This window comes from Coenobita brevimanus, chromosome 93 (assembly GCF_032717465.1).
Source record: "Coenobita brevimanus isolate Jiangsu-jjx chromosome 93, ASM3271746v2, whole genome shotgun sequence".
Lineage (NCBI taxonomy): Eukaryota > Metazoa > Arthropoda > Malacostraca > Decapoda > Coenobitidae > Coenobita > Coenobita brevimanus.
The window spans coordinates 29,120,887-29,142,568 of NC_137046.1; the positions used below are offsets into that span (position 1 = coordinate 29,120,887).

General features: G+C 47.4%; 1 protein-coding gene across 6 annotated transcripts in view; it reads right to left on the reverse strand.

The window, feature by feature from the left end:
• Nucleotides 1-21,682, reverse strand: part of LOC145412628 (sphingomyelin phosphodiesterase-like) — a 275,380-nt gene that overhangs the window by 225,677 nt on the left and 28,021 nt on the right. For 4 of the 6 annotated variants that reach the window (XM_080282551.1, XM_080282550.1, XM_080282548.1 and 1 more), the window contains exon 2: nt 14,833-14,931. The gene's annotated coding sequence lies outside the window, so the exon portion shown is untranslated. Of the gene's footprint in view, nt 1-14,832; nt 14,937-21,682 lie in introns of all 6 variants that reach the window. The other 2 variants (XM_080282546.1, XM_080282547.1) reach the window with 1 other exon arrangement.

Genomic DNA, 21,682 nt, shown 5'->3' on the forward strand with positions numbered 1-21,682 from the left:
TCCTCCTCTTCCTTAGTGCAAATGCAGAGGGGAACTTTATGCTCAAACCCCTCCTTGTTTATCATTGGGCGAACCCCTGGACACTGGCGGGGTACATGAAGAACCTTCGGTTTATTTGGAAGAGTAACTCCAGGACTTGGCTGACCACTGCACTCTGCTGCTCTTACATGACAGGATACCTGTCTGCTCACATGCATGACTAGGCCAGCTGGAGTAGTCTGGGAAACTGTTTCTCCTGGTGGACAACACCTCGAGCCTCCCTCACAGCAAGGAGGACTGGATAGATAGTATCAAAGTGGTGCATCTGTTCCCTAACACAACACTGTTGCTACAGCCAATGGGCCAAGGCACCATTGCACCATGGAGCAAATGGTAAGGGCAAGTGACTTGGGGGAGACCGACACAGTGTGGCATTTCTGGAAAAAATAAAATATCAAGAATGCCTTCGACAACATCATGGCAGTGTGGAAGGTGGTGCAGCCAAACACAGTCAATGTTGTCTATCGAAAAGTATGCCTGGAGTGTACGTACTCCTTTATAGGGTTACCAGTGGTGAACATCCAGCATGAAATCCTTGATCTCTCACATGAGGTGGGTTTTGAGGAGGTCAACAAAGCAGATGTTCCAGAGATCCTAGATAGCAACAATGAGCAACTCTCAACAAAGGAACTTGGTGAGCTAAGGAAGTGTGTGGTAGGGGCAAAGCATGGCAATGGGGACAGTGGGGAGGATAAGTTCCTTCATGTTCTTGACATCAAGACCTTGAAGGAGATCCTGGGAAAGATGCACGAGACAATTTCATACATCCAGGACGAGGACTCGATCCCGGCAAGGAGTGGCATGACAACATATGGCACAGGGAAACACTTAAGGCCATAGAGAGAACTCCTGACAACTAAGAAAAAGGCAGCATGGCAGACCACCATCACCTCTTTCTTCCCCTTTGCCACCAGCACTGAGGAGGAGCCAAGGCCTTCAACAAGTGGGGTGCAAATGTTACATCCTGCCTCACCTGCCTCCGTCATGTATGTCTCGTTTTCATCACTGGCTGGCTCACCCCTGTGCATCCCCGCAGCTATGCCACCATATTCCTCTGCTGCCACGCCCCCAAGCTCTCCCTCAGCCTCATCGCTACGCTCTCCATCGCCCTCACCGCATCGCTCTCCATCATCCTCATCACATCTCTCTCCCTTGGCCTTGTGGCTTTGCTCTCCCCATCACTGTTCACCTCCTCCTGGGGACATGGAGTGATTGTTCAGGCCTCCAGGTCTCCTCCAGCCTCAGGGGAGGCCCTTGGTGATGACTCTGACCAGCATAGGGGCATACTTCAGGTGGGTGGCACTTTTTTTTTTTTCTATTTTTTTTTTTTTAGGTTTTGTGGCCATAGCCCCCTTCCTATCTCCACTGAACCCATGTTATATTGACCTCACTGTACAGTAAATTGCTGTGTGCCGGGTTTTCACTTGATGCATTATCACCGTACAGCAAGACATGACTGTATGTAAGTCGCAAAACACACAGGAGAAAGGCTGGCACCATGTGCATGCACATTTATATATACATTTTATTATTTTCCATGGAAGCAGTAGCATTAAGTGCTTATATGTGACTCACTGACCACTTTTCATCTAATCTCCTGATAATCTCTTCTCATTGAACAGGATGTTCCTCAGGCACATGGTAGGAGGATGAGCCATGCACACACATACTATAATAACTCAAGGGCAAGCATCATATGCCCCAGCAAAAGTTCTGGTATGGTTACAAACTTCAAGACGAGCGTAACGCACACCAATACCAGACTGAGTACTCTCTGTGACTGAGGTGGAGCAGGCAGTGGCTCTTGTTTTGGCAGGCATCATCAGTGGTGTGTGGGTGACAGGGATATTGTGCGAGGTGGCAGGTTCCATTTCGTTTCGTTTTTAAAGGCTCCAACATGCTTGCATGAGTCAGCCTTGGTCACCTAATGGTGGCTCTCCATGCTGCATGATCTATTGCAGCCTCCCTGTTCAGTCCCTTAACCCTGAGGTCACACTTAATGACCTCGTCCCATGTCTTCTTGGTCTACCCTTCATAACCCCACCTCCAATATTAATACTTCTCACCTTCCTCACCCAATTATCATCCCCCATCCTCTCCACATGCCCAAACCATCTCAATCTACCTCTCCTCATCACAACACCAATACACTCCAGTCCCATCCTACCTCTCAACTCCTCCATTGAAAACCCAGCCCCCTCAGACCTTGCACGAAGGGATGCACTACACATCCACCTAATCATTGTCATTTCTGTACGTCTGAGCCAGCGAATATCCTCCTCCTTTACTGCCCAGGTCTCACTACCATACAGCATTACACTCCTAACACATGCTGCATACAAAGACCCCTTAGCACATAAGGAGAGTCCTCTCAATGTCAGGAAAGGCAAGAGCTCCCTGAACTTCTTCCAACCACTTCTCACCCTACGTAGCTTGAAAAATCCAGTTTCCATGTGCACTGTCAGTTAATGCAGTAAAACAACAAGAAACTCCTTTAATTCAGTCGGATTTTTTTTTTAAACTGAATAATGTGTATGCTGGGTAACGCAGCGTTGGGTAAATAGTGTGAATACATGTAACTTCATCAGGTCAACCAAACAATATTTAGTACAGTACGAACTGACCTTAACTTTGTTAGTCTCCCTAATCAACACCACTAAATACTAAATTATCAGGTATATCATCAGCCTTGCTCCACAACTAGTTCAATGTAATTAAGATTTACTGGATTTTTCCCAGCTATGATTTGTGAAACATATCTGTACCATACCATACTGGCAGCATTGACTGCAGGTCATAATGGAGAAGGCAGCTGTACAGTACATCCTAAAAATATGGGCACTGCAGGTTGGAAGGTTATTAAGGGAGTCAATCTTATGCTATTTATCACATCAGAAGAGAAAAAGATGGGATGGTTACTGGTAAGGTATAAGTTAAAAGTGAAAGAATAGATGGGTAGTGTGGATGGTAAGGAGCAGGTGGGGTGGATAAAATGGTGGTGGCTGGAGAGGATGGGCAGGATGAGTACAGCCTGTGAAAGTGGGTGATGCATTGTGGAATGTGTTAGTGGTGGGAAGGTGTAAGTCACAGATTTCTCTTAGATAACCAATGTGCAGGGTAGAGGGGTTAGAAAAGGGTGGGATGGATCCAGAGCAGTGGGCAGGATAGGCTGGAACGGCAGTTGGTAAAGGGGTACAACGAGGGTAACTTACCAGTAATACATTCTATGCGGGATATTGTAGGCCAGCCGGTATAGGCATGGTAATCGTTTCATACTGTTTCATTCATAAAGGCTTCAGCATGCTTGCATGCATCGGCCTTGGTGACCTAATGGCAGCTCTCCATGCTGCGCAATCTCTGGCAGCTTCCCTATTCAGTCCCTTATCCCGGAGGTCACACTCTATGACCTCGTCTCCAGCTTTTTTCAGTCTGCCTCTCACAACCCTGTCCCCAACGTTCACACTTCTAACTTTCTGCACCCAACTGTCATCCCCCATCCTCTCCACATGCCCAAACCATCTCAGTCTACCTCTCCTCATCACAACACCAATACTCATACACTCCAGTCCCACCCTTCCTCTAAACTCTTCTATCTTAAACCTAGCCCCCTCAAGCCTCACATTCAAGGATGCACTGCATATCCACTTAATCACTGTCGTTCTTGTACGTCTGAGCCTGCGAATATCCTCTTCCTTTACTGCCCAGGTCCCACTACCACACAGCATTACACGCCTAACACATGCCACATACAAAGATCCCTTGGCACAGAAGGAGAGCCCTCTCAGTATCATTTAAGGCAACAGCTCCCTGAACTTCTTCCAACCACTTCTCACTCCAGCCCCACCTCCAGCACATAACATGTCTCCCCAGTAACAAATCTTTCACTTACTCAAGAGACTCGCCAGCAAGATCCTATCATACCTGACAATCTCCACATGCTCTCCCTGACACACCACAAGCATGAAATCGGCATATTTCAGTCTACCTCTAATACCACTACATATGTTATACACCCACTTGTCACAAATGCTGCACAAGATGGAACTGCTTCCCATGTCCTGGTGGCTTCATTAAAAGTTTTCTCCAACAAAATACAGTGTAAGCAAGCAGGTGCTGTTATCATATAATGTACCTGAAGCCTGATGAAATGTAAAAATGAGTGAGATGGGTAATAGTGGGGTGGGACTGGACAAGAATCCCTGTGAAAATAAGTGGGGTGTGAAGGTGCTGGGGATAAGTTTGATGCACAGGGGAAGGGAGGGAAATGGGTGGAGTGGGTGGAAAGAAGGTAAATTGCGTTGAGATGGGAGGGTAACACACCCTGTGAAGATGAGTGTTGCTGGATGCCCGCCCTGAGCGTGGCAACGGGTTAAATCCAGGCCTGCTCCCTGAGCAACAGTAACAACAGAGCAGCACATGTCACTCTCACGTTTAATGAAGCACACAGAAAGATGTCATCATACTATACGGTATGCATTGATGTGGTCCACAAAGTTCGTACAACAAATAAGCTGCCTCGATAACCCCGTTTTGAAGAGAATGTACATTAATTAGTTAATCAGGTTCCAGTTAACTGTGAATGACATATTATCATAAGGGGATACCTATGTTAAAATAAATCCACGCTATTTTCCTAAACATCAGCAGTGTAGGTCATCAAAAGAGGCGTCATAAACTGAAAGAATGTGATACAATATGTGCAGGCTATAATTCATGAATGCAAAAAGAAAAAGCACCTGAGGTGCGGAAGCCTACGTGCATGCGTGTTCCATTAGCAATCAAGTGAACCAATACTAGTTTGGTATGTGCCTGAAATTAAATACAACGGTGAAAAAAAAAAAAAAAGTGTAAGACAGAGACGTTGAGAAATTAAGGAGTCTGAAAGTAGTTGTGAATATACCTTTATCCTCAGTGACTCAAAAAAGTAATAAATGTTGAAGTAAATGTCTGAAGACACCACTACTGCATCACGGCTCTAGCTACACTGCACACAACCCCTCACCCTCGTTATTAATATAAAAAAGGAAGACGGTCAAGGCCGAGGAGAAAGATGCAGGAGGAGGGCGGGAGGGAAGGCGGGATGGGGGAAGGAGGGATGGCAGGAGAAGGGGTGGGGGTGGAGGGGTAGGCGAGACGGAGAAGGGTGAGGGGGCAGGGCCGCAGGAGAAAAGCGGAGTGTAAGAGGGTAGGTGAGGAGGGGGAGGCGGAGTGGGAAAGATTAAGAAAGATGGGGATGGTGAGGGGGCAGGCGAAAGGGGGAGGATGGGATGACAGATGAGAAAATGAAATGGGAGATGAAGTGCGGAACTGAGGGGGCTATTACTGCCACTCAGAGACGGATATAAATGACGACAGCCGGAGAACAGAACAAGAGGTCCTTATGCCTGAGAAGTAAGCAGATGCGAGGGGAAAAAAAAAAAAAAAAAGGTATGTTCACCCCTTCCTGCATTATGCGGCCTTTACCTCATTTGCTCTACTTCTACCAACACTCCTCTACACCTATTGTGGAAGTCAATGTATGTGGACTGGAATCAAGTTCCGGTATATATGTTTGTACGTTATTCTGAATGCTTCAGACTTTTCAAGCAGATATTCTGAATTTTGAATTAATGTTATTTACTATTATTATTATTATTATTATTATTAGTTATTATTATTATTATTATTATTATTACTATTATTATTATTATTACTAATTTTTTTTTTGGGGGGGAAGGGGAGACAAGAGAACGTGGATTGGGCAGATTGGAGCGGGTAGGATAAGTGGGATGGTCATGAACGGTCGGGAATGGCCACAGAAGATGAGTTTTAAGTTAGACGGTTGTGCGAAGGTATTAACAAAATGTGTCGCTTTCATAACTTTGCACCTTGGGATCCAGGTTTACCATTCACTGCTTGGTTTCACTTATCTTCCAATATAAACTTTTGAGGGGTAGCCTGTTGCGTCTTCCTCTTCTTTTTAGCGGTTGTACGACTTTTGGGCCGTTTCTTGGTGTCTGGGACAAACCATGTCTGTTTTTTAGTTTCAGTAAATTATGCAAATTGTAATAAATTTTCGAGAAGTTTGCGATAATAACACTTTGTCTACAAAAGGTAGGGATAGCATATTTTGTGGCAGTGATGGTGGTTAAGGTGGAAAAAGTCAAAATTAATCCTTCAGATCCCGTGGTCAGTCTCACGTAGGGTCTCAAGAGACTCTCTCTAAAGCCACACACTTATTTCTAACTCCTCTTTCTCATCTTCACCAACCCTGCCACGTCTCTCTCCCGCTCCTCTCCTCCTCCTCCTCTCTCACTTTCCCACCCTCACCAGTTCCTCCAATCCCCCTCTCCCTCCCAAACAACCGTCTCTTAACCCCCCTCCCCTTCCCTCTTATCCAAACCTCTCTTTCTTCCCGTATTACCCTTCTTTACCCTTCACTCCCATACATACCCACATCTTGCCCCCTTCCCTTCTGTTTCTCCCTCTTCTCTTACCTCTTCCTCCTCTACCATCTTCTGTCTCCCTACCTCTCACCTGTATCATCCTCACCTATTCCCCTTCCCTCCCATACCACCCTCTTCCATCCTCTTTCCCTCCCATACCACCCTCTTCCCTCCCCCTTCCCTCCCATACCACCCTCTTCCATCCCCCTTCCCTCCCATACCACCCTCTTCCATCCCCCTTCCCTCCCATACCACCCTCTTCCCTCCCCCTTCCCTCCCATACCACCTTCTTCCCTCCCCCTTCCCTCCCATACCACCTTCTTCCCTCCCCCTTCCCTCCCATACCACCTTCTTCCCTCCCCCTTCCCTCCTATGTCACTCTCTTCACCATCCTCTTTCACCACCCCTTCCTTCCCATACCACCCTCTCCTAACCCCCCTTCCCTCCCATACCACCCTCTCCTACCCCCCCTTCCCTCCCATACCACCCTCTCCTACCTCCCTTACTTCCCATTCCACCCTCTCCTATCCTCCTTCCCTCCCATACCACCTTCTTCCATCTCCCTTCCCTCCCCTATCACTCTCTCCTATCCCCTTTCCCTCTCATACCACCCTCTCCTAACCCCCCTATCACACTCTCCTATCCCCCCCATACCACCCTCTCCTAACCCCCTTCCCTCTCATACCACCCTCTCCTACCCGCCTTCCCTCCCATACCACCCTCCCCTGCCTCCCTTCCCTCCCATACCACCCTCCCCTGCCTCCCTTCCCTCCCATACCACCAAATCTTACTCCCCCTCCCTCCCACCTGCTCCTGCCTGCCTCACCCTCTTATACCTCATTATCTCAGCTCAGTGGGTTGATTATACATCCTTGACCTTTGCCCTGTGGGATGATGGGTATGTATGGGTATGGGTCAGGGTAACAGTGCTGATGGAAGAATACGATGGCAGTGTGGGTGGGTGCGGGTAGGCAGAAATGGGTGTATGTGGGTGGGAATGGGTGTGTATGGGTGGGTTAGGTGCTAGTGGATGAGAAAAGGTTTACGTTTGTGGGAATGGGTGTAAGTGGGAATGTGTGTATGTACGTGGGAATGTCTGTATGTAAGAGGAAACAGGCGTATATACATGGGAATGTGTGTGTGTAAGTGGGAATGTGTGTATGTATGTGGGAATGGGTGTATGTATGTATGTGGGAATGTGTGTACGTAAGTGGGAATGTGTGTATGTATGTGGGAATGGGTGTATGTATGTGGGAATGTGTATGTAAGTGGGAATGGGTGTATGTACGTGGGGACGGGTGCATGTACGTGTGGATGGGTGTATGTACGTGGGGATGGGTGTAAGTGGGAATGGGTGTATGTAACTGAGAATAGGCATATGTGAGTGGGAATGAATGTAAGCAGGAATGTGTGTGTGTGTGTGTGTGTGTGTGTGTGAATGGGTGGACGTAATTGGGAATGCGTGTGAGTGAAATGGGTGTATGTGAGTGGGAATGGGTGCACGTAAGTGGAGATGGGTGTAAGTGGGTGGAAATGGCAAATGTGGGTGGGGCAGGGTGTCTGTGGGTGGGACTGGGTGTTTGTGGGTGGGACTGGGTGTTTGTGGGTGGAACTGGGTGTTTGTGGGTGGGTATGGGTGTTTGTGGATGGGAGTGGGTGGGTGGGGCTGGGTGCTTGTGGGTGGGGACAAGTGTATGTGGGTGAGGCAGCAGCGTGAGTGGGAGACAGTACAAGTGAAAGGGAGTGAGAGGGTGAGGGTATGAGTGCAATGGGCAGTGGGTGAGGGTGTAATATGAGTGCAGAGGGTGGGAGAGTGAGGGTGTAATATGAGTGCAGTGGGTGGGAGGGTGAAGGTACGTTGGTGAATCTAAGGATAGGAGTGGCAAAGAGTATACATAGTTGTATGGTACAGGTGCGTGCCTGGTCTTGACTCAGAAACAACTTAGACACAGTTTAATATACACGTACTATAAGCTCATCGTTTAGGATTACCACAAGTCCCGTCACCCCTTGACGAATTCTTCTGTTACAAGACAGAGGGGGCACATAATGATCCACTGGATTACTGACGTTTCTCTCATCTTGTCAACGTGATACTGAGAATATTTTATCTTTAAAAATGTACTGAACTGTATCTTGTCCGATTTTTTCTGTTGTTGTTTTTGCTTTGGATAACGGGACACAGTGGCAACCCTGTGGTTTTACTGTATTGTAATTATCCCCGATATACTTGAGAAAATTAGGTACAATTATGTAGCTACATAGTTCCAAATACATATTAAACTATCTAAAATTAAATGAGTAATTTGGTGTCATTTTCTAACACGATAATGCAAATGATACCTTTTATTTGTCATATGAATCCCACTACGAATCCACAAGTTAATTATCTACCACTCTCCATTCCAGTCTCTCATGACCGTGTTCTTAAAAATGCAAGGTTAAGGTGTATACAGGCTTTCAGTTTCTGACAGTCATTTATGAAACAAAGTTTGCACACATGTCGGGCGACAGAGTGCGCATTCTGTAGCATAGACAGAGAAGTCCAACACGCTGCATCCCATTATGGGTTCCGTACTGTCAAGAGCCTGGGGGTCTGTCTACACATCTGGGATCTGCTTTCAGAATTCGGCAGCCGTTTACCACAACTCACTGCTCCAGTAAACACTACCGGTATGTGTATACTGGTATGGAATCATGTGGCAATACAACTAGAAATTTCACAACAGCTTTTAATACAGTACTGTGCCTATGCAGGTATGTCATAACTACAGCCGTAATTTTACCAATTAACTCAAATATAATTTAATGGCGGTAGTTCAGTCAAGAAGTCAGTACATTTATGAAATCTTTTACATGTTGTACCGTGAAATAAAGTTGACTGACAGCTGCTAATTTAGACATTTTGATTTACATACCGGTGTAGCGAAGGAATATTATCTACAACAAAAGTAGTTACTTGATGTCAAGTACACCGTATGTACTTGCAACTGGCTATAAAACGTACTTTTATCTCTCATCAGTATTCGTACTTGACCTCAAGTCCCGCCACCACTAAGCTATATACCCTACTTGAACCCACCAAACTAGTAACGTTTGGGCTAAGCCACTCGTGAGTTCACATACTGTACACATTCTAGACTTGGTGGCAGCAGGACTTGGAATCCTGTAAATCATATATCATACTCGGAACTGAAGCAGCAAGGTTATACTTCATAATTCACATCCATGATAAGCGCTAATGTTTAGTTCTTGGATTCGGCTTATCATTTCAGTAACATATTTATTCTTATTATAAAACCTTAGTGGAATACAATTTCCTTCCTACCATCAGCATTACTGTAATTATTATTATTATTATTATTGTTATTATTATTATTATTATTATACAGAAATGCGTATCAAAGGCAAAGACAACATCTCGCTGCTAGTACTCATACTGTGTTTCGCAGTTTCCTGTGCAACGGTAGCCCCGCCTCCCGCACAGCCTGATGCAACGCAGCCTAGGATAATCAGGGAATAGGTGGGGTGAGGGTAGACAATATATACTGCTGCAGAGTATACGAGTAAAAGGGGAGTGCAGTAGGTTCACGGGGAAGACTATGGGTGCAGGGCTAGAGACAGATGGATTAGGTATGAACGAAGAGTGGGGGTGCCTTGCATGTAGTGTGTGTGGGGAGGGGGGGACAGTAGTTTTAATTCGAAGTAGGGCAATCTTGGTGCAAGGGTCGAAGGTCATCCAGACATGAAATGATATGTTTTTCAAAGCAATATATAAAAAATCATTGTCACAGGGTAAATTCAACTCAAGCAGTTCCGATCCGATTTGGATCGAACTGGTGTAAGAGTTGAGGGTCATGCAAGGATTAAGTGATTCGGTTCTGACAACAATCGGGCAGAAGTCATGGTCACAGGGCAAGGTAATCTTAAAACAGTTCAGGTCCGAGCTGGCTGGAAATGATACGGGTCAGGGAAGAATGATGTGATTACGCTTAGAAAAATAATAATGAAAGACCGAGGTCAAAAGACAAAGAAACAGGGCGCGGGTACTGCGGTCTCTGAGTGCCATTTCTTTTTCATTTTGAAAGGAAAGACTTCTATGCTAGCCCGCTGCATGAGCCAAACCAACTCTGCTGTACATAAGCTAAACTCCTGTACTACTAATTAGCTCACCACTTCATCCCATCACTACACATGCCAGTAGGTTATCTACGCCATGGTCCAGATATGGACCTTGATCTACGCTAGAAGACACCTGATACTCGAAACAGGAGGTAGGTTACACCAGTCACTGGCAGGGTCATTACCACCCGTAAGTGGTCCACGTGATGTTCACTAAGATGGCGGTTGGCTGGACTCCCCACGCAGTAATCAGCTGGGCAAACAAAGAAGACAGGAGAGTGGAGAGAGAGTGGAGATAAGAGGAAGGAGGGGACAGCGGGAAGAGGGGGGAAGCGATAAACGTGGGGACACATATCCTGAACACGAGCTAGATTATCTTACAGTTTAGAAACAGAAGTCTAAATTTCGTGCTGAAACATTAAAACCTCGCCATCTACAACGCTCTCAGAAGAGACAGTACTTACCATTACAATTAGGGTACTTGAACTGCCCTCAGAACCAGAAATCAAAACAACGATGTACTGGACAGTATCACCATGAAGCACAATAACATATTACACTAATCTCAACTTAGAATGTCACCTGATATGCGAAGGCTAGACAGTTAAATGTCATTTTATTTACCGGACACAGGACCAGAATTTCCATCCATCTAAAACAAAACCGCTATTAAACGGCCGGCGTACAAGACAATATTGTACAAACATCACTGCCTACCACAATGCCCGTCAAAACAGGCACCGTATGTAACACAGGTAACATTAACGATGTCGACAAGCACCTTTACACCACCCCCACACCACCATAACACCCCACACCACCATTACACCCCACACCACCATTACACCCCACACCACCATTACACCCCACACCACCATTACACCCCACACCACCATTACACCCCACACCACCATTACACCCCACACCACCATTACACCCCACACCACCATTACACCCCACACCACCATTACACCCCACACCACCATTACACCCCACACCACCTTCACACCCCACACCACCATTACACCCCACACCACCATTACACCCCACACCACCATTACACCCCACACCACCATTACACCCCACACCACCATTACACCCCACACCACCTTCACACCCCACACCACCTTCACACCCCACACCACCATTACACCCCACACCACCATTACACCCCACACCACCATTACACCCCACACCACCATTACACCCCACACCACCTTCACACCCCACACCACCATTACACCCCACACCACCTTCACCCCCACACCACCATTACACCCCACACCACCTTCACACCCCACACCACCTTCACACCCCACACCACCTTCACCCCACACCACCTTCACACCCCACACCACCATTACACCCCACACCACCTTCACACCCCACACCACCATTACACCCCACACCACCTTCACACCCCACACCACCATTACACCCCACACCACCTTCACACCCCACACCACCATTACACCCCACACCACCTTCACCCCCACACCACCATTACACCCCACACCACCTTCACCCCCACACCACCATTACACCCCACACCACCTTCACCCCACACCACCATTACACCCCACACCACCTTCACACCCCACACCACCTTCACCCCACACCACCTTCACACCCCACACCACCATTACACCCCACACCACCTTCACACCCCACACCACCATTACACCCCACACCACCTTCACACCCCACACCACCATTACACCCCACACCACCTTCACCCCCACACCACCATTACACCCCACACCACCATAACACCCCACACCACCTTCACACCCCACACCACCTTCACCCCCACACCACTTTCACACCCCACACCACCTTCACCCCCACACCACCATTACACCCCACACCACCTTCACACCCCACACCACCTTCACCCCCACACCACCTTCACACCCCACACCACCTTCACACCCCACACCACCATTACACCCCACACCACCTTCACACCCCACACCACCATTACACCCCACACCACCTTCACACCCCACACCACCAGAACACCCCACACCACCTTCACACCCCACACCACCTTCACCCCACACCACCATTACACCCCACACCACCTTCACACCCCACACCACCATTACACCCCACACCACCTTCACACCCCACACCACCATTACACCCCACACCACCATTACACCCCACACCACCATTACACCCCACACCACCATTACACCCCACACCACCTTCACACCCCACACCACCATTACACCCCACACCACCATTACACCCCACACCACCATTACACCCCACACCACCTTCACACCCCACACCACCTTCACACCCCACACCACCTTCACACCCCACACCACCATTACACCCCACACCACCATTACACCCCACACCACCATTACACCCCACACCACCATTACACCCCACACCACCATTACACCCCACACCACCATTACACCCCACACCACCATTACACCCCACACCACCTTCACCCCCACACCACCTTCACCCCCACACCACCATTACACCCCACACCACCATTACACCCCACACCACCATAACACCCCACACCACCTTCACACCCCACACCACCATTACACCCCACACCACCATTACACCCCACACCACCTTCACACCCCACACCACCTTCACACCCCACACCACCTTCACACCCCACACCACCATTACACCCCACACCACCATTACACCCCACACCACCATTACACCCCACACCACCTTCACACCCCACACCACCATTACACCCCACACCACCATTACACCCCACACCACCTTCACCCCCACACCACCTTCAGGCTGGCTACAAAGAGTGGACAGTGTGAATCCCTGGTGCCACAGAAACCATAACGTAAGAGATGCTGAGTCGTGTGTGGATCGAGTGGATGTCTGTCATGTCTCATTTTGGAGCTCATGCAGATATTTACATTTGAAACTCTAGGTGGTATGTAATTTGTAGCTGTAGTCTCTCCATCACTGAGGCAATTTTTTCTCGCACTACCGGCAATATAAGCCATCGTTATATTACTATTCCTTGATAAAACTAAAATTGGTTTTGGTGAGGGACGCCTACTTGCAGTGACACAGACATGTGGGCGGCCCAAGAGCCCTGCCACACAAACGTCCCTCAACTCCCTCCCAAGCCCTTGAAAGAAGGATGATTAACGGAACGGCGACTTCAACCTGCAGTCCACCGAGTTCACGTCCAGATGAACCTGAAGCAACAACAGCACCTTCATCATCATCAACAGGTGAAATTACCATCCATCAATGCAAATAACGCCTTCACACCAGGAACAATATTTTAATGTTATTCTTGAGTTCTGACGAAGGTATTTAAGGACGGACTTTTCGAAACAGATGGGTCAGATGCAGCCTTCATTAACCTATTAACTACTCTAGTCCTAAGTTAAATTAAACAAAAGCATTCGGGGGCCGAATGCTAATCGCCCGCCAAAATGTCGTTGGACAAGATGCAAATTACCTACAAAATAAATTTGAGGGAAAATCGCAAAATTCTACGGAATTCAGTCACCGCGCTTCGCAATAGCCGGTCCATTGGAGGAAAAAAAAAAAAAAAAAAAAAAAAACGGCTGGCATTTGGCCGTCATTGATCGAATCCACACCAAAAGTACTTGGCTTCTGTACATCCACATAGTTGCTATTTCCTCAAGGCTTGGTGAAAATTAGTCCACAACTTTTCGAGATATGTTGGGAACACACATACACACACACACACACACACACACACACACACACACACACACACACACACACACACTGGCAAAAACATTATCGCTCTGCCTTGCTAAAGGCGGGCGATAATAAAAATCGTCTGGAGGGTAACATGACTATATTCAGCGTCACAAGATGGGAGGGGGTGGGGAATAAAATTTACTATCAACCACAACTGCCGAGGAAAAGGATGGAAGAATGTGAGTTTTGATTCTGGAGCCGCTCAAGCTTGGTGAACCCCTCATCTCCCTGTCACCCAGCGGTACACCAGGGGTTGTGGATGTGATGCTACGCTGACTGTTGCGGCCGTATTTTAGAGGGAGACTGGGACTTAGAGAATACTGATTGCTTTAATGATCCTTGGGTAGTCGAAAGGCATACATTGAAGCCCCTCCCCCCATATTTTTTCTATTACATTTTACACACAGGAAACAATAATCACAAATGACAGCTGGAAATACTGTTTGCTGTGGGTACTACCTTTACCTAGTGTGAGTCACAACACATGGATACCACTCACCAGGTGCACATAGCGAGCTTCTGCCGCAGCCGCAGCCGCACACACCTGCCGCCCACCGTTCTGTCTCGCCTTGCCTCACTGCACCTCCCTCACCCCCACCTGTCCTGGGAGACATCCGCATCATCAGTCCACACAGGTTATACATGAACGGGTTATGTACAATAACAAGTTATGTCCGGTATTTTCTACAATAAATAAATAAATAAATAAATAAATAAACAAGAAAAAGGAATGACATTCACTAATTATCTGGATCACTAGCATACAGATCAACAACAATACTTTCCTGGCCAACCCACATCCTACCATAACGTACCGTACACGCAGGACGGGCCAGGAAAGGGATCGAGTGTGTGTGTGTGTGGGGGGGGGGGAGGGGATCAGAATCTAACTGACACATTTTCTAAAGCCCTGCCTCTTGCTCATCAACTGCAGTGACCGACGGTGGCGGGACTCAAATCCGATGTCCTATATGGCTGCCTCAGTGACCCCCACCAGAAATGCTGTGTAGCTACAGTGATAAAGATTTGACAATTAGCTCAACTCTTGGTGTACTTCAGTTACTATCATTATTATAAGTTTTATCCTGTTCAGCTGTCTTTTATTTTAATGAAAATAAAAACAAAATGTTCGAATAGCTGGTTATCGCTTTGCCTGATGTCAGGTGCTTCTATCTCTTCGGCCAGTTCCTGACACAAATACACTGTTTTAGAAAAAACTATGTTTCCAAATATAAGCCATATTGTCAAATGTTTCCAAAACACAGAATATATTCTAGTATTTCGAGATACAAGGCAGCACAAGAAGTTAAATGTTCAGTGTTAATGCTAAAGAAAGAAAAGATCCAGACCAGTAATCAATGTCACTTGCATCAGGTACCGCCGTACGGCACTTTTATTATGGGTCATGCATAAGAGATATCTGGAATTTTAACAAGCCTCTGCAATAAATGCTAAAGCACATACAGAAAATAAGAAAATACCCATTGGCTGGAAAGGTTCTGGGTGGAGTACTGATGCCATCTCGTTCGACAGGACTATGACGAGGCAGCAGATACTGTGGCAAGCAATGTGGTGCAACAACCACAGTAAACACGTAGGGTAGGTAATTTTATTTTGCTACACTGTAATGCACAGTACCGCAACCAGGTACCGGTTCCAATGGGGAGAGAGAGAGAGAGAGAGAGCTCTATCTCACGCATCCTGATACCCAATTATAGTTTCAATTAGCAAATCTAGCTCCCAGACACACCCAAGGGTTAGGAGCCACCGTCGAGTCAGAACATCAGCACAGAACGTTCAAAGTACAACGACGGGGTATCGATAGCTCTTAAAAGACGAATGAGTGGGCTGAGTGTTTTTACGAGTACTCTACCAAAGACATGACCACTTATGTCCGATCATGATAATGGTAACCTAACACACATCCTAAGGCAAATCCGAAACAATGGGTAGTACTGGCCGAAACTCAAGTTAGAGCAAAACTAAACGAAAAACATATGGTACCTTAAATCAGCATTATAACATTTGTGACCGAGTTCCGGATTATACGGCATATCTGTCCAGGGCATGAAATGGCAATGCCTCCATGAAGGGAAGGAGACCACCAGAGTTAATTTTTCCCCAGTCTGACCAGGTAAAGGACAGCAAAGGAATCTCTTCACAGAGAGGTGCATGTTAAAGCTGAAATATTGTTGCTCCTGGTTATACTTCTGTGACTAAGTCTGTAAACCAGAAAAGAGCTGACTGGGTGCAAACACTTGTTGGTAGTGGTATACTGACAGGACATACAGGTTTTTTACCCACACTCACATTCCATGTCTATCAAGACTTGGTTTCAAACCCAGTTTCAGAATTTAAGCTAAAGTGATCATTAAACAAACACAGTAATCTAAAACTAAGCTGCCGATCGACGACGCTCAAGTAAGGACTATTACAAGGCACCAAATTTTAAGAGAGGAAGTACCGTTTTAACTCACGAGAGTGGATCAGATGAAAATTTAACTGTATTGATACTCGCAACAGAAGAAACCGCATAAGCCCGAGAGTATCATGAGATTCCACAGGACTAGTAGACAGACAACATTTATTCTTTTATCGCGTACAAGCTAGCTGATAATTATACCCGAGCTATTTACTAACCTTTATCTGTATTCATATTGAAAGTTTCGCCCAGAGACTGGGTCAGAGCAATGCTGACTACTATAGTTTATCAAACCGAGGCTCCCCTTACCATAACCTACCCTGCCCATCTTGCAAAAGTTTCTCTCGTCTAGCCCAATCTTAACGTTTTCCTCAGTTCGGGAGGAAAACGTACGTTACTATATAAGACTCCTAAATAAATCACACACCATTTTACCTTGTAAATCAACATCTGCAAACTACCAAAGCATTTTAAAATAGGCACTTTACTGATTACGCTAAAGAAGGAAAAGGTGAGAGTTGCTTCAACTCCTGTTACTCATATGCCACCACTACATATCGTACACTTGAAACTTTATATTTAAAAGAATAGTCAAAGCTTTCTTGGCATGGGCTTCTTATAAAGGAATAGTCAAAGCTTTCTTGGCCTGGGTTTATTATATTTAAAAGAAGTCAAAGCTTTCTTGGCCTGGGTTTATTCTAATTAAAAGAACAGTCAACGCTTTCTTGGTCAAGCACTACCCACACATCGCAACAGTTTTCAGCAGCCAGCAGCCAGCAGCCATTCTCAACACGCTGAGTCATCCACCCATTCCATTCCACTAGTCACGCTGATGACGGAGGAGCGAGAAGGAGGTGAACGAGGGAGGGAAAGGAGGTGAGGAGGTTAGGTCAACTGAGTGCTCATTCAGAGTGGCGGTAATGGCTTTTTTTTCTTTCTTTCTTTTTTAAGATCTCCATCTTCTGGGAACTGCACTGTGAAAGGTATACGGTACTTTATTTTTTCTGAACAATTAACTGGCCTCAAACACGACAGTGACTGTTGTCCACAACCATCTTTATTTAAAATCATAGCCCATTATATACTATCCATTACCATTACAATTATTACTGGATGGTTATGCTAACTCATAACTCTCTCTCTCTCTCTCTCTCTCTCTCTTACAGTAGCCAGGCAAGATGGTAAACAGTGATTAATTGACACTAACGTTGTGGCAGTCAGGCTACAGCAATGTAATACTAATGCTTTGAAGGCGTTGGTGGTCAGGTATACTGCAGGTGTAATCACTGTGAGGGTCGTGCTGTACTAGTTTGGGCAGGACTGCAGTAGTGTGACCGGCAGTGGTGAAAATTTCTACTGTGTGAGCCGGTGATGGCATTAAGACTGTATCAGAGAAAAAAACTGGTATCACTACCTCCATGCCAGTAGAGATATAACGTAACCATAAGTGGTATTCTACAGGAAGTGGCTCTGGAAGTTTCGTAACCTCTCTTCACAAATTAATTGTTACCAGTATGCACATTACACCAATTACTCGCCTGTATTTGACTGATGTAAACTATATTTACATTAACACGTCATATGTACCATATAAAAGAATATCACGGTATAATGGTGCGCGCGCGCGCACGCACACACACACACACACACACACACACACACACACACACACACAAGAAGGTAAGAGATGCCATAAACCTATCCTTAGCTATGCCATCTACAATACGGACCTCTGTATGGTGATGGTGAAAATGAGAGCAATGAAGGTGGTTGTGATACAGTGGCAAAGAGAAGAACATAAATGGTGATGGCCTGGCAGTGGTAGTAAACAGTGCAAGTGGAGTACTTCGTAATGACGGTGAGGATGGTAATGGTAGTGCAGTGATAATGATAGTGGTACTGGGCAAGCGGTGGTGGTGATAGTGGTAGCGGACAACAGTAATGGTGATAATGATACTGGGCAACGGTGGTGGTGGTGTCAGTGGTAGTAGGCAAGAGGTGGCGATGGTGACAATGGTAGGCGGCAACAGTAATGGTGGTAGTGGTAGTAGGCAACGGTGATGGTGGTGACAGTGGTAGTGGGCAAGTGAGGGTGACTGTGGTGAAGGGCAATGGTGGTGTAATGACCGAGCTGAAACTTAACAAATGAATCACCCTGTCCTGGCCGAGACTGGATCTCAGGCCCTGGCGCTTGATACGTGCACACGTTACCACTAAGCTGAGATGATCCCCGCTGTACCTTTAAGCAACACGGGCACTGATAGACCCCATTACAGTGGTGATGGTAGTCTGCAACAGTGGTGGTGATGGTGGTAGTGGGCAATGATGGAGGTGGTGGTGATGGTGGTAGTGGGCAATGATGTTGGTGGTGATGATGGTGGTAGTGGGAAATGATGTTGGTGGTGGTGGTGGTGATGGTGGTAGCGGGCAATGATGGTGGTGATGATGGTGGTAGTGGGCAATGATGGTGGTGGTGGTGGTGGTGGTGGTGGGCAATGATGATGGTGGTGGTGGTGGTGATGGTGGTAGAGGGCAATGATGTTGGTGGTGGTGGTGGTGGTGATGGTGGTAGTGGCCAATAATGTTGTTGTTGGTGGTGGTGGTAGTGGGCAATGATGATGGTGGTGGTGGTGGTGGTGGTGGTAGTGGGCAATGATGGTGGTGGTGGTGGTGGTGGTGGTGGTGGTGGTGGTGGTGGTAGTAGGCAATAATGTTGGTGGTGGTGGTGGTGATGGTGATAGTGGGCAATGATGTTGGTGGTGGTGATGGTGGCAGTGGGCAATGATGTTGGTGGTGGTGATGGTGGTAGTGGGCAATGATGTTGGTGGTGGTGATGGTGGCAGTGGGCAATGATGGTGGTGGTGGTGATGGTGGTAGTGGGCAATGATGTTGGTGGTGGTGATGGTGGTAGTGGGCAATGATGGTGGTGGTGGTGGTGGTGGTAGTGGGCAATGATGGTGGTGGTGGTGGTGGTAGCGGGCAATGATGGTGGTGGTGGTAGCGGGCAATGATGGTGGTGGTGGTGATGGTGGTAGTGGGCAATGATGGTGGTGGTGGTGATGGTGGTAGTGGGCAATGATGTTGGTGGTGGTGGTGGTGATGGTGGTAGTGGGCAATGATGTTGGTGGTGGTGGTGGTGATGGTGGTAGTGGGCAATGATGTTGGTGGTGGTGATGGTGGTAGTGGGCAATGATGTTGGTGGTGGTGATGGTGGTAGTGGGCAATGATGTTGGTGGTGGTGATGATGGTGGTAGTGGGCAATGATGGTGGTGGTGGTGATGGTGGTAGTGAGAAATGACGTTGGTGGTGGTGATGGTGGTAGTGGGCAATGATGTTGGTGATGGTGGTAGTGGGCAATGATGTTGGTGATGGTGGTAGTGAGCAATGATGTTGGTGGTGGTGGTGATGGTGGTAGTGGGCAATGATGTTGGTGGTGGTGGTGATGGTGGTAGTGGGCAATGATGGTGGTGGTGATGGTGGTAGTGGGCAATGATGTTGGTGGTGGTGGTGATGGTGGTAGTGGGCAATGATAGTGGTGGTGATGGTGGTAGTGGGCAATGATGTTGGTGGTGGTGATGGTGGTAGTGGGCAATGATGTTGGTGGTGGTGATGGTGGTAGTGGGCAATGATGTTGGTGGTGGTGATGGTGGTAGTGGGCAATGATGGTGGTGGTGGTGGTGGTGGTAGTGGGCAATGATGTTGGTGGTGGTGATTGTGGTAGTGGGCAATGATGGTGGTGGTGGTGGTGGTGGTAGTGGGCAATGATGGTGGTGGCGGTGGTGGTAGCGGGCAATGATGGTGGTGGTGGTAGCGGGCAATGATGGTGGTGGTGGTGATGGTGGTAGTGGGCAATGATGGTGGTGGTGGTGATGGTGGTAGTGGGCAATGATGTTGGTGGTGGTGGTGGTGATGGTGGTAGTGGGCAATGATGTTGGTGGTGGTGGTGGTGATGGTGGTAGTGGGCAATGATGTTGGTGGTGGTGATGGTGGTAGTGGGCAATGATGTTGGTGGTGGTGATGGTGGTAGTGGGCAATGATGTTGGTGGTGGTGATGATGGTGGTAGTGGGCAATGATGGTGGTGGTGGTGATGGTGGTAGTGAGAAATGACGTTGGTGGTGGTGATGGTGGTAGTGGGCAATGATGTTGGTGATGGTGGTAGTGAGCAATGATGTTGGTGGTGGTGGTGATGGTGGTAGTGGGCAATGATGTTGGTGGTGGTGGTGATGGTGGTAGTGGGCAATGATGGTGGTGATGGTGGTAGTGGGCAATGATGTTGGTGGTGGTGGTGATGGTGGTAGTGGGCAATGATAGTGGTGGTGATGGTGGTAGTGGGCAATGATGGTGGTGGTGGTGATGGTGGTAGTGGGCAATGATGGTGGTGGTGGTGATGGTGGTAGTGGGCAATGATGGTGGTGGTGGTGATGGTGGTAGTGGGCAATGATGGTGGTGGTGGTGATGGTGGTAGTGGGCAATGATGGTGGTGGTGGTGATGGTGGTAATGGGCAATGATGGTGGTGGTGGTGGTGGTGATGGTGGTAGTGGGCAATGATGGTGGTGGTGATGGTGGTAGTGGGCAATGATGATGGTGGTGGTGATGGTGGTAGTGGGCAATGATGTTGGTGGGGGTGATGGTGGCAGTGGGCAATGATGTTGGTGGTGGTGATGGTGGTACTGGGCAAGTGTGTACTGGTGATAGTGGTAGTAGGCATTAATGTAGCTGGTTGTGACAGTGGAAGTGGACAATAATGCTGTTGGTGATAGTGGGCCAATAATGTTGTGATGCTGATGGTGGTAGTGTACAATAATGTTGTTCGTGGTGACGATGGTAGTGGACAATAGTGAGGTGGTGGTGACAGTGGTAGTGGGCAATTATGATAACTGGTTGTGATGAGGGCACCGGTAGTGAGTAAGAGTGGTGATGGTGAC